Here is a 13,768-nt window from a genome sequence, read left to right as displayed (position 1 = left end):
AATGGTGGTAAGTACCAAGGGGGAATGTGTCTGATCAGATGAAATATCAAAAAGGTAAATATGTCACAAATGATCTATATGGCGGCAGACCATGTGACTGCTATGGATCCCGTGAGCTGGGGGGGCCCCATAGGAGTCACCCCCCCCTCCTGCACCCCCTGCTCCGCAGCTTGATTGCTGCTGCCCGCCGGCACTGTCTTCAGGCATGGCCGCGTGCAGTGCGCTGTGCGGCTGTGTCTTGTAGTAATGACGGTAGAGGCGACACTGCGCCTATAATTGTGCTTGTGTCGCCAGTGCCATCATTACTAGCAGACACAGCGCACTGTGCTGCGAATCATAGGGGTTTGATTCCTCGCATTCAGTCAGGGCTGGCACCGCCCGTTCATTTGAGTTCTCAGTGCTCCCAATTTGTGCTGATGTGAGTATGGGGCGCTTGCGCAGTATGTCATGTCATGTCAGCGCAAATTTGTGCACTGAGAAATGCGTTGGCTGTGCCAGCCCTGACTGAATGCGAGGAATCACACCCCTATGACTAAACGAGCAGGTACAGTTATATGAAAAAGTTTGGGCACCCCTATTAATCTTAAGCTTAATGTTTTATAAAAATTGGTGTTTTTGCAACAGCTATTTCAGTTTGATATATGTAATAACTGTTGGACACAGTAATGTTTCTGCCTTGAAATGAGGTTTATTGTACTAACAGAAAATGTGCAATCTGCATTCAAACAAAATTTGACAGTTGCATAAGTATGGGCACCTCACCAGAAAAGTGACATTAATATTTAGTAGATCCTCCTTTTGCCTCTAGTCGCTTCCTGTAGCTTTTAATGATTTCCTGGATCCTGGATGAAGGTATTTTTGACCATTCCTCTTTACAAAACAATTCCAGTTCAGTTAAGTTTGATGGTCGCCGAGCATGGACAGCCTTCTTTAAATGATCCCACAGATGTTCAATGATATTCAGGTCTGGGGACTGGGATGGCCATTCCAGACATTGTAATTGTTCCTCTGCATGAATGCCTGAGTAGATTTGGAGCGGTGTTTTGGATCATTGTCTTGCTGAAAGATCCATCCCCTGCGTAACTTCAACTTTGTCACTGATTCTTGAACTTTATTGTCAAGAATCTGCTGATACTGAGTGGAATCCATGCGTCCCTCAACTTTAACAAGATTCCCAGTGCCGGCATTGGCCACACAGCCCCAAAGCATGATGGAACCTCCACCAAATTTTACTGTGGGTAGCAAGTGTGTTTCTTGGAATGCTGTGTTTTTTTGCCGCCATGCATAACGTCTTTTTGTATGACCAAACAACTCAATCTTGGTTTCATCAGTCCACAGGACCTTCTTCCAAAAAGAAATTGGCTTCTCCAAATGTGCTTTTGCATACCTCAGCCGACTCTGTTTGTGGCGTGCTTGCAGAAATGGCTTCTTTCGCATCACTCTCCCATTCAGCTTCTCCTTGTGCAAAGTGCGTTGTATAGTTGACCGATGCACAGTGACACCATCTGCAGCAAGTTGATGCTGCAGCTCTCTGGAAGTGGTATGAGGATTGTCCTTGACTGATCTCACCATTCTTCTTCTCTGCCTTTCTGATGTTTTTCTTGGCCTGCCACTTCTGGCCTTAACAAGAACTGTCCCTGTGTTCTTCCATTTCCTTACTATGTTCCTCACAGTGGAAACTGACAGGTTAAATCTCTGAGACAGCTTTTTGTATCCTTCCCCTGAACAACTATGTTGAATAATCTTTGTTTTCAGATCATTTGACAGTTGTTTTGAGGAGCCCATGATGCCACTCTTCAGAGGAGATTCAAACAGGAGAACAACTTGCAAGTGGCCACTTTAAGTAGCTTTTCTCATGATTGCATACACCTGGCTATGAAGTTCAAACTCAATGAGGTTACAAAAAAAAGGGCTTTAGTAAGTCAGTAAAAAGTAGGTAGGAGTATTTAAAACAAGAAAATGATAAGGGTGCCCATACTTACGCACCTGTCAAATTTTGTTTGAATGCAGATTGCACCTTTTCTGTTAGTACAATAAACCTCATTTCAGGGCAGAAACATTACTGTGTCCAACAGTTATTACATATATCAAACTGAAATAGCTGTTGCAAAAACACCAATTTTTTATAAAACATTAAGCTTAAGATTAATTGGGGTGCCCAAACTTTTTCATATAACTGTATGATACAAGTGTATAAAGTTCTTTATACTAATGATATTAGCACTGATTTTAATGAAAAAAAGTGTTAGTGATGCACATTGCATCACTAACAACGCAATGGGGGCAGTTTACATAGTACACAGGACATGACAGGTTCCCTTTAAAGGGGATATGCAGAACTTTATGAAAAACAAAAAATGTGCCTAAGCATTAACAGGCAGGTAATTGCTACTTACCTGCCTGTTGTGCCCGGCAACATTTTTCCCATCACAGAGCAATCACAGACCGCTCCTATCGAGGATTCAGCTGCCTCTGCTGACGTCATGTCGACAGAACGGAGGCTTCTTTTCTGCTCTGTTGACAGTGCGGGACTACCGACAGATTGACAACTGGATTGCCACTACCTAACCCATGGAGCCGGAGGTCAATCAGAATGACTTTGAAAGCCATACTCCGCCACGTCAGCAGAGACATCGGAATCCCTGGCAGCATCGGTCTGTGACCGCTCTGTGGCGGGGAAGATTGGCGGCGTGCACAACAGGCTTGTAAGAAGCAACAACCTGCCTGTTAATACTTAGGCACATTTTTTTGGGCAATTTAGTTCCGGATATATCCCCCAGAAGACTGGCATACAAAATTCTGTTCTTTATGAATTGGGGCTGTAATCTTGTTTAATTGTGTGCCAAGAAATAGTTCCCTGCCGCAACTCCATTCTAGCTGTCTCACTACAGAGATGATGTGATCTGAGTTGCTGCACTGAGGTTCATGATTTCTGGACACACTGTACTGTCTATAAGGATGTTCTCTGTACAGCAACTCCATTCTAACTGTCTCACTACAGAGATGATGCAATCAGAGTTGCTGCACTGAGGTTCATGATTTCTGTGCACACTGTACTGTCTATAAGGATGTTCTCTGTACAGCAACTCCATTCTAACTGTCTCACTACAGAGATGAAGCGATCGGAGTTGCTGCAATGAGGTTCATGATTTTTGTGCACACCATACTGTCTATAAGGATTTTCTCTGTACAGCAACTCCATTCTAGCTGTCTCACTACAGAGATGATGCGATCGGAGTTGCTGCACTGAGGTTCATGATTTCTGTACACACCATACTGGGTATAAGGATGTTCTCTGTACAGCAACTCCATTGTAGCTGTCTCACTACAGAGATAACTAGATCAGAGTTGCTGCACTGAGGCTCATCATCTCTGTGCACACCATACTATCTATTCTACTGGTTACTCTAAGGCTTCCATGCACATAAGGCTAAAGTCTGCAGGTTCAGCCACAGTCTGATGTATATTGGGGCCTCTTGACTTTCGTTCGATAGTTTGTGAGGAAAGGGAAGGATCCAGCGTGATGGAATTCCAATGGTTGATCCTCTTGTTCTCTCTAAAGATAAGCTGCCGTTAGAGGAGCCAGACATCTGCTAATAGAGAGCACAAGAACGTTTGGTGAACTGCTCCTGTGTATGTGATAGTAAGGAGAGATAGCTGTCAGCTAAATGGCTGTAGGACTGACAGCTATCCAATATGTCTGAGGGCCTTAATGAGACTCTGTCAGCACAGAATGACTGTCCAAACAAAGCACACACAATTGCTCAATGCACCCTTGGTGCTGCCAAACATTTAAGTGCATCTTCCCACATGCTTTGTTTCCATCTATTTCCGCCCTTCTCTGGTTCTATAAATCCACATCTGTCAATCAAAATAGAGGGAGGGCAGAGATAGAGAAAAAAAACAATTAGATGGGAAGGAGCACTTAAATATTTGGCCACGAGTCACTTTAAAGCGATTTTTCAGTGAAAACAAGTTATCATTTAACTATGGGATAGGTGATAATTTGCTGATCAGTGAGTGTGAGACCACTGGGACCAGCTCTGATTGGCAAAACAGGGACTTTCTATCCCCGTTACAAAATGGAGCGGCTGGTTGGATGCCCAACCATTACTCCGTTCATTCTCAATGGGGCTGCTGGAAAAAGCAGAGTGCTTGGCCGCCCCATAAGGCAAGAACAGAGCTCAGACGAAGCATATGCACTGCTGCTCAATTCTAAAAGTGCCCTATTGTACCCCAAGTGCTTGTGGGCAGGGACGGTACATCTCGCTGACGGCATACTGGGTTAACATGGTGGAAGCCGGGACCCAGTCGCACCTTGGGACGGAACACATCCTCCCAACGCCGAAGATTGTGGGCCCTAGGTCAACCAGGGTTGCCCCCACAGTCTAAAGCTCCTGCACCTCCTCCTCTTCAGCCACCATCTTTGAAAAGACCTCATCAGTCACAAGCTGGAAGCACTGCAGAACTGCCTTAGCCAAGCGGCAACAGGCTGTGCTGAAGCTAATATGCTTAGGTGACAAACCGCACAATGCTGAAGAGTTGTGGGCAGCTCTGAAAGAGCAGGCAGATCTTTGGCTCACACCGCTGAACCTACAGCCAGGCATGGCCATGTGTGACAATGGCCGGAATCTGGTGGCGGCTCTGAGGTGAGGCGAGCTCACACAGGTATCATGCCTGTCCCATGTGCTTAACCTCGTGGTTCAGCGGTTTCTCAAGACATACTTGGAGCTTCCGGATCTGCTTGTTAAAGTACGCCTCCTGTGCGTCCATTTTAGAAAGTCACCTACAGCTTCCGCCGCCCTTGCCGTGCTTCAGCAGCATTTGCAGTTTCCGGCTCACTGACTGGTATGTGATGTCCCCACGCGTTGGAACTCTACACTGCAAATGTTGGGAAGGATTTGTGAGCAGAAGAGGGCAGTTGTTGAGTACCAGCATCAACAAAGCCGTCGGTATTCAGTTCAGACTCCACACATAAGACCTCAGGAGTGGACATGGATGTCAGACATATGTACCATCCTCCAAACCTTTGAGGACTCCACCAAGATGGTGAGCGGCGATGACGCCATAATTAACGCCACCATCCCGCTTCTCTGTCTTCTGAAACGCTCTCTGCTCACAATTAAAGAGGATGCATTGCAGGCGGAGCACGATGAAATGGAGCAAGGAACCATATAGGGTGATTACACACAGGCCAGCCTCATCTCATCCCAATGTGGATTGAGTGACAATGAGGAAGAGGAGGAGGGGGAAGGACAGGAACTAGTTCCATGCGCTATAGACGGTACTACCTAAACAGTTCAGTGTGGATGGCGTTAGGACGGAGGAGGAGAGCATGGTCAGTCATCCTCTTGGTGAGGACACGGAAGTCTTGCCTGTTAGCAGTCCGGCACGCATGGCTGAATTTATGTTACACTGCCTTTCCTGTGACCCTCGCATTCTCAAATTGTGGGTGACAGTCACTGGTTGGTGACACTTCTAGACCCATTCTACAAGGAGAACTTTCTATCTCTTATTCCTGAGGCGGACAGGTCTAGAAAAATGGGACAGTACCAGAAGGCCCTTGTTGCGGAACTATTAAAAAAAATTCAACTGGGGGGAGCCGCCTGAAAAATACTCAAGTTTCCCATAGACTTACATTGGGTTCGTTGCTCGGGTTGAGCACCCGAGTATTCCAATTTGCTCGACCCGAGCAACAAGTACCAGAGCATTTTAGTGCTTGCTCATCACTAGTCCTAGGTCAAGAGCCAGGAGGGTACGTTATAAACAGAGGGAAAAGACAAAGGCCTAGTCAGGTCACAGTCTAGAGTCAGAATTCCAAGCTCAGGGTGTGTCAAGGCAAAAGGGGTAATAAAAACGGGTAGTCAATAGGCAAATCCAGGGTCCGGCAACAGAAGATCAGAATATCTGAATTCTGCGCACAAAGCGCAGAGGGAACAAACCACAGAGAGCTGCAGCTACAACTGACTTGGTCATCACTTTGAACAGGGAACACCTGAAGGAAACTCAGCACCTCCCAGTCTCAGATTGGATGGCTGAGCTGTCAATCAAAATACCAACCACTCAGCACACCACTGCAGTAGATTAGACGACTGAGCTGTCAGTCACTGCGTCCAAGACACACAGTGCCATGACAGACATAATATCAAATATACCGCAGGACACAACAGTCCCCATGATAAAGGCGGAGGCAGCACAGGTGCAAAATGGATGGAACAACCACTCACACACCGACGGTTCATGGAGGGGCGGCTGCCTAGTATTATAAATGCACATGGATAAGGCCGGTATGAGGCGCTAGTCACACAGATAAGTGAGGAACATAGTGTCTGACCTATGACCTAATAGAGACGCTTACCACACACTAAACACTTGTACACGCTCCATCCTGCAGGGTACAGCAGTGTCCTGCATCCACTGAGGCCCCTGATCATGTGACCACTGACTCCTCCCCTCCTGTGACCTCACCACAGGTCCTGTGCGCACACAACAGCCATATATGTGGTGGCGGCTCTGCAGGTGGAGGTATGTGGAGATTCCCCCTTATTCTCTATTAGGATTATTCATTGCACTTTCTTCCATATCGCCACCATATTCTGCAGCGCTGTACACACATTATTAACATTGTCCATATTGGGGCTCACACTCACTTTTTTACATCTGCCACGTCCTTAAGCATACATCTAACCACACTCTTGTACCATATAAGTCTACCCCGAACACAAAGTAAATGGACAACCCCTTTAAGGCTGTGTTTACTGCTAAATTCGTCAGTTCTGCTCCTTTATATTGAGCTCCATCCACTTTCTCTCAGGATTCCCGTTATATTTCACACCTAAGTTCTTTTTCTTATAAATTCCACACTTAGGCCGTCTCCTCAGCGTTCCTCTTTACTCTCAGGCCGTCTCCTCAGCATTTCTTGGCAATGTCCTCAGCGCTCCTCTCTGCTCTCAGGCCGTCCCCTCAGTGCTTCTCTCTGCTCTCAGGCCGTCCCCTCAGTGCTTCTCTCTGCTCTCAGGCTGCCCCCTCTGCGCTCCTTTCTGCCATCAGGCCGTCTCCTCAGCGCTCCTTTCTGCCCTCAGGCCGTCCCCTCAGTGCTCCTCTCTGCCCTCAGGCCATCACAGCGCTCCTTTCTACCCTCAGGCGATCTCCTCAGCGCTCCTTTCTACCCTTAGGCCATCTCCTCAGTGCTCCTTTCTGCCCTCAGGCCATCTCCTCAGCACTCCTTTCTACCCTCAGGCCGTCCCCTCAGTGCTCCTCTCTGCCCTCAGGCCATCTCCTCAGCGCTCCTTTCTACCCTCAGGCGATCTCCTCGGCACTCCTTTCTACCCTCAGGCTGTCTCCTCAGTGCTCTTTTCTACCCTCAGGCGGTCTCCTTAGCGCTCTTTTCTACCCTCAGGCTGTCCCCTCAGCGCTCCTTTCTGCCCTCAGGCCATCTCCTCAGCGCTCCTTTCTGCCCTCAGGCCATCTCCTCAGCGCTCCTCTCTGCCCTCAGGCCATCTCCTCAGCGCTCCTTTCTACCTTCAGGCTGTCTCCTCAGTGTTCTTTTATACCCTTAGGCCATCTCCTCAGCATTCCTTTCTACCCTCAGGCCGTCCCCTCAGCGCACCTTTCTGCCCTCAGGTGTCATGCCAGGTGTGGGAATACTAGTGCAACACAGAGGGAAAAGGGAAAGGGAGCCCAGACACTAGGGAAAGGGGGAAGTGGAGACCTCCTAGTCTGTTCTGGCATCACCCTGTCTCAACTACCGTCTCTATATTGCCTTTTCAGCAATCGCCGCACGCGGGCCTCGCCCTGCTCTCCCTGGAGTATTGCTACGGGTGGGGATGGGAGGAGATGAGCAGTAGTCAACCTCCGCTAAACTCTATAGACAACATGGGTAGACATAAAAGGGGGAAAACAGCTTTGCTTTAGATGAACTCCAAATAAGCACACGGCCTCAAGCTCCAGAGAGGATGAAGTACTGTTCTTGCTAAGCTTCACAAGTAGAAATGAATATAACCGGTGACTCCCTCTCAGTCACCCCAGGTATATATACACTCAGACCAGAGAGCTAATTAGCAAGAAAGAGGTAGCCGCTTGGTCCTAAAGACAGCCTCTTATCTAAAAAGCTGTCTGGAATGCCAAATGTAGAGATCTCCTGCAACCCCCTGCAGGGCGACTGTCCGTCACCTCCAACACACCCGTGACATCAGGCCATCTCTTCGCGCCTATTTCTGCCCTCAGGTTGTCTACTCAGCGCTCCTTTCTGCCCTCAGGTAATCTGCTCAGTGCTCCTTTCTGCCCTCAGGCCATCTTCTCAGCATTCCTTTCTGCCCTCAGGCCGTCCCCTCAGCGCTCCTTTCTACCCTCAGGCCATCCCCTCAGCTCTCCTTTCTGCATTTAGGCTATCCCCTTAGCGCTCCTCTCTGGCCTCAGGCCATCTCCTCAGTGCTCCTTTCTGCCCTCAGGCCGTTTCCTCAGAGCTTCTTTAGACCCTCAGGTTGTCTCCTCAGAGCTTCTCTCTGCCCTCAGGCCGTCTCCTCAGCGCTTTTTTCTGCCCTCAGGCCGACCCCTCAGCGCTCCTCTCTGCCCTCAGGCCGTCGCCTCAGCGCTCCTCTCTGCCCTCAGGCCGTCTCCTCAGCGCTCCTTTATGCCCTCAGGCCGTCTCCTCAGGGCTCCTTTCTGCCCTCAGGCCGTCTCCTCAGCGCTCCTCTCTGCCCTTAGGCCGTCTCCTCAGCGCTCCTTTCTGCTCTCAGGCTGTCTCCTCAGCGCTCCTCTCTGCTCGCAGGCCGTCCCCTCAGCGCTCCTCTCTGCTCGCAGGCCGTCCCCTCAGCGCTCCTTTCTGTCCTCAGGCCGTCTCCTCAGCGCTCCTCTTTGCCTTCAGGCCGTCTCCTCAGCGCTCCTCTCTGCTCTCAGGCCGTCCCCTCAGCGCTCCTTTCTGCTCTCAGGCCGTCTCCTCTGCGCTCCTTTCTGCTCTCAGGCCGTCTCCTCTGCGCTCCTCTCTGCCCTCAGGCCGTCTCCTCTGCGCTCCTCTCTGCCCTCAGGCCGTCTCCTCTGCGCTCCTCTCTGCCCTCAGGCCGTCTCCTCAGCGCTCCTTTATGCCCTCAGGCCGTCTCCTCAGGGCTCATTTCTGCCCTCAGGCCGTCTCCTCAGCGCTCCTCTCTGCCCTTAGGCCGTCTCCTCAGCGCTCCTTGCTGCTCTCAGGCCGTCTCCTCAGTGCTCCTCTCTGCTCGCAGGCCGTCCCCTCAGCGCTCCTCTCTGCTCGCAGGCCGTCCCCTCAGCGCTCCTTTCTGTCCTCAGGCCGTCCCCTCAGCGCTCCTCTCTGCCCTCAGGCCGTCTCCTCTGCGCTCCTCTCTGCCCTCAGGCCGTCTCCTCAGCACTCCTTTATGCCCTCAGGCCGTCTCCTCAGGGCTCCTTTCTGCCCTCAGGCCGTTTCCTCAGCGCTACTTCCTACCCTCAGGTTGTCTCCTCATCACTTCTCTCTGCTCTCAGACCATCTAGGCTTTCAGGGTAGCTCTTCTTTGTTGCTGTAATCAACAGGACGTGGTTATAATTATTTTTTTTGTTGGACCAGAAATTAACCCCTGAACATGCACTGCACCCTGCTGCATGCAACCATACCAGTGTTTCTTTTGTGTTATCATAAAAAGCAGTGCCCCCACCAAATACACATCTTGAATTAGCTGAGAGATTTAAACTTGCTTATAACATATCATAATCACAATGGAAACAAGCTTCAGAATATTGCCCAACTACACTGTGTTCCAAATTATTATGCAAATAATATTTTCTCAGATTTTCCCAAATTACCTACAGTGCTGGCCAAAAATATTGGCACCCCTGCAATTCTGTCAGATAATACGCAGTTTCTTCCTGAAAATGATTGCAATCACAAATTCTTTGGTATTATTCTCTTCATTTAATTTGTCTTCAATGAAAAAAACACAAAAATAATTGTCCTAAAGCCAAATTGGATATAATTCCACACCAAACCAAAAAGGGGGTGGACAAAAGTATTGGCACCCTTTGAAAAATCATGTGATGCTTCTCTAATTCGTGTAATTAACAGCACCTGTAACTTACCTGTGGCACCTAACATGTGTTGGCAATAACTAAATCACACTTGCAGCCAGTTAACATGGATTAAAGTTGACTCAACCTCTGTCCTGTGTCCTTGTGTATACCACATTGAGCATGGAGAAAAGAAAGAAGACCAAAGAACTGTCTGAGGACTTGAGAAACCAAACTGTGAGGAAGCAAGAGCAATCTCAAGGCTACAAGTCCATCTCCAAAGACCTGAATGTTCCTGTGTCTTCCGTGCGCAGTGTCATCAAGAAGTTTAAAGCCCATGGCACTGTGGCTAACCTCCCTAGATGTGGACGGAAAAGAAAAATTGACGAGAGATTTCAATGCAAAATTGTGCGGATGGTGGATAAAGGACCTAGACTAACATCCAAACAAGTTCAAGCTGCCCTGCAGTCCCAGGGTACAACAGTGTCAACCCGTACTATCCGTCGGCGTCTGAATGAAAAGGGACTGTATGGTAGGATACCCAGGAAGACCCCACTTTTTACCCCGAGACATAAAAAAGCCAGGCTGGAGTTTGCCAAAACTTACCTGAGAAAACCTAAAATGTTTTGGAAGAATGTTCGCTGGTCAGATGAGACAAAAGTAGAGCTTTTTGGGAAAAAACATCAACATAGAGTGTACAGGGAAAAAAAGAGGCATTCAAAGAAAATAACACGGTCCCTACAGTCAAACATGGCGGAGGTTCCCTGATGTTTTGGGGTTGCTTTGCTGCCTCTGGCACTGGACTGCTTGACCGTGTGCATGGCATTATGAAGTCTGAAGACTACCAACAAATTTTGCAGCATAATGTAGGGCCCAGTGTGAGAAAGCTGGGTCTCCCTCAGAGGTCATGGGTCTTCCAGCAGGACAATGACCCAAAACACACTTCCAAAAGCACTATAAAATGGTTTGAGAGAAAGCACTGGAGACTTCTAAGGTGGCCAGCAATGAGTCCAGACCTGAATCCCATAGAACACCTGTGGAGAGATCTCAAAATGGCAGTTTGGAGAAGGCACCCTTCAAATATCAGGGACCTGGAGCAGTTTGCCAAAGAAGAATGGTCTACAATTCCAGCTGAGCATTGTAAGAAACTCATTGATGGTTACCAGAAGCGGTTGTTCGCAGTTATTTTGGCTAAAGGTTGTGCAACCAAGTATTAGGCTGAGGGTGACAATACTTTTGTCCGGCCCTTTTTTGGAGTTTTGTGTGAAATGATCAATGATTTGATTTTTGCTTCATTCTTTTGTGTTTTTTCCTTGCAAGCAAATTAAATGAAGATAATAAGACCAAAGAATTTGTGATTGCAATCATTTTCAGGAAGAAATTGAGTATTATCTGACAGAGTTGCAGGGGTGCCAATACTTTTGGCCACCACTGTATATGAATTGCAGTCATTGTAATTTTCCAGTCAAATAACTATTAGAGTACAATTGAAAGGTTTTTGTACAAACTGCCTATGATAACAGTATATTTAAAAAAAAATAAAACACTCAAACTGCACTCAAAATGCATGTTCCAAATTATTATGCATAGCAGAGTTTTCAACCTTTTCATTTTAATAAAGAACAAAAAAATGGTCATTTTTGAAATTATAACCATTAACAGGTTATTACAAACTGAAATCAAACAGTTTTCAACTCAAAACTTTATTCTAGGTGATGTTACATTTGCACATAGGACCCCTTGTTCGAAAGGAGCTTCTGAACTCTCTCGTCTCTTGAATTTGTCAGGTTTTGGATGGTTCCTGCTTCAATTGTTTTGCATGAGGACAGAATACCCTCCCAGAGCTGTTGCTTAGATGTGAACTGCCTCCCACCATCATAGACACTCCTTTTGATGATGCTCCAGAGGTTCTCAATGGGGTTGAGGTCAGGGGAGCATGGGGGCCACACCATAAGTTTGTCCCCTTTTATGCCCATATCAGCCAGAGATGCAGGTGTGTTATGTGCAGCATGAGACGGGGCATTATCATGCATGAAAATGATCTTGCTGTGGAATACACGGTTCTTCTTCTTGAACCATGGAAGGAAGTGCTGTTTGAGAAACTGAACATACATTATGGAGTTCATCTTTACCCCTTCAGGGATCCTAAAGGGGCCGACAATCTCTCTCCCCATGATTCCAGCCCAAAACATTACTCCACCTCCTCCTTGTTGGCGCCGTAGTCGTGTTTGCATGGGGTGTCCATCAACCAGCCATCCTCCACTCCATCCATCTGGACCATCGAGCGTTGCACGGCACTCATCGGTGAACAAAACAGTTTTGAAGTCAGTCTTCATGTATTGTTTGGCCCACTGGAGCCGTTTCTGCTTGTGTGCAGTGGATAGAGGAGGTCAACAGGATGGCTTACGCACAGCTGCAAACCTCTGAAGCACCCTGCATCTTGTTGTTCGGGGGACGTTGGAGGCACCAGCCGCTTCAAAAACTTGTCTGCTGCTATGACAAGGCTTTTTTGCCGCTGCTCTTTTAACCTGAAGTAATTGCCTGTAGGAAAGAGTCCTCAATGTTCCCTTATCAGCACGCACACGTGTGTACTGTGAATCAGCTACATACTTCTTGATTGTGCGATGATCACGATGAAGTGTCTTGGCAATGTTGATTGTAGTCATGCCTTGACGTAAACACTTCACAATTTGTTGCTTCTCAGCAGCCGACACATCCTTTTTCTTTCCCATTTTGGCAGAAAATGTAGGCTGCTTAATAATGTGGGACAGCCTTCTTAAGTAGTCTTGCCTTTCATTGGACACAACCTGCCAAACTAATTAGCACAGGTGTCTGCAATTGCTACAGTGATATAAAGAGCCCTGACACACATCACCATCAATGAGTTTTACTGACAAGCAAAAAAATTCTTACCTTATCACTCCTAAACACTTTTTGCATAATATTTTCACTTTTCTTGCTTTGTCAGGGGTCAGATGTGGAATCCACATTCTATGAATTGTGGGATGTTTCTTGAACATTGCACCTGAAGCTGATAGCAGTGGAGAATAAAAAATTTAGTTTTCTTGACCACTTTGAAACAAACACTGTGTGCGCAATTATTAGGCAAGTGACTATGTTGACCATATCATCATTCTTAAGCAGATTTTCCAAATGCAAGCTATATAAACTTTTATGTTTATCGGATGAAGTAGATCAGGTGATGTGTACTTGTGTGATGAGGGGTGTGTGGCCTATGGATATTGACACCCTTTATCGGGGGGGGGGGGGGGATTGTTAGGCAGCTTCTTTTCCTCAGGCAAAATGGGCCAAAAAGGGTTTCAACTGACTCTAAAAAGTCAAAAATGGTTAAAAGTCTTACAGAGTGATGCAGCACTCCTTAAATTGTTCAGATATTGGGGAGTGACCACAGAAACTTCAAAATTCTACAGGGTCACAAAAGAAAAAAAGAATAGCATTAACTGCAAAAGATTTCAGAAGACTCAAATGTGAAGCGACCAGGAAGATATTATCCTCCAGTGCTGTTGTATTTCAGAACTGCAGCCTCCCTGGAGACCCAGAAGAACTAGGTGTTCAGTGCTCAGCGACAAGACTGAGGCTGAACCCTGACCATCACTGAACAAGACACAAGAAAAGACTTGTCCAAGAAATATCTGAAAACAGATTTTTCAAAGGTTTTATGAACTGATGAGAGTGACTCTTGATGGACCAGATGGATGGGCCTGTGGCTGGATCATTAATGGGCAGAGACCTTGACTTTGACTCAGACACCAGC

The 13,768-nt window shown here is 47.3% G+C and overlaps 1 protein-coding gene and 1 pseudogene across 1 annotated transcript in view; one reads left to right on the top strand and one right to left on the bottom strand.

Annotated features, from left to right (window-relative positions):
* LOC141220462 (uncharacterized) overlaps positions 1-6,444 on the bottom strand; it is a 77,534-nt pseudogene extending 71,090 nt beyond the window's left edge.
* Positions 6,441-13,768, top strand: part of LOC141220461 (uncharacterized) — a 29,935-nt gene continuing 22,607 nt past the window's right edge. The window contains exon 1 of the mRNA XM_073666373.1: positions 6,441-6,525. The gene's annotated coding sequence lies outside the window, so the exon portion shown is untranslated. The remainder of the gene's footprint in view (positions 6,526-13,768) is intronic.

Source organism: Phyllobates terribilis, unplaced genomic scaffold (genome assembly GCF_046119375.1).
Source record: "Phyllobates terribilis strain yellow unplaced genomic scaffold, ASM4611937v1 Scaffold_298__1_contigs__length_2340664, whole genome shotgun sequence".
In the NCBI taxonomy this organism is placed as follows: domain Eukaryota; kingdom Metazoa; phylum Chordata; class Amphibia; order Anura; family Dendrobatidae; genus Phyllobates; species Phyllobates terribilis.
This window is presented reverse-complemented; position numbering and strand designations above follow the sequence as displayed.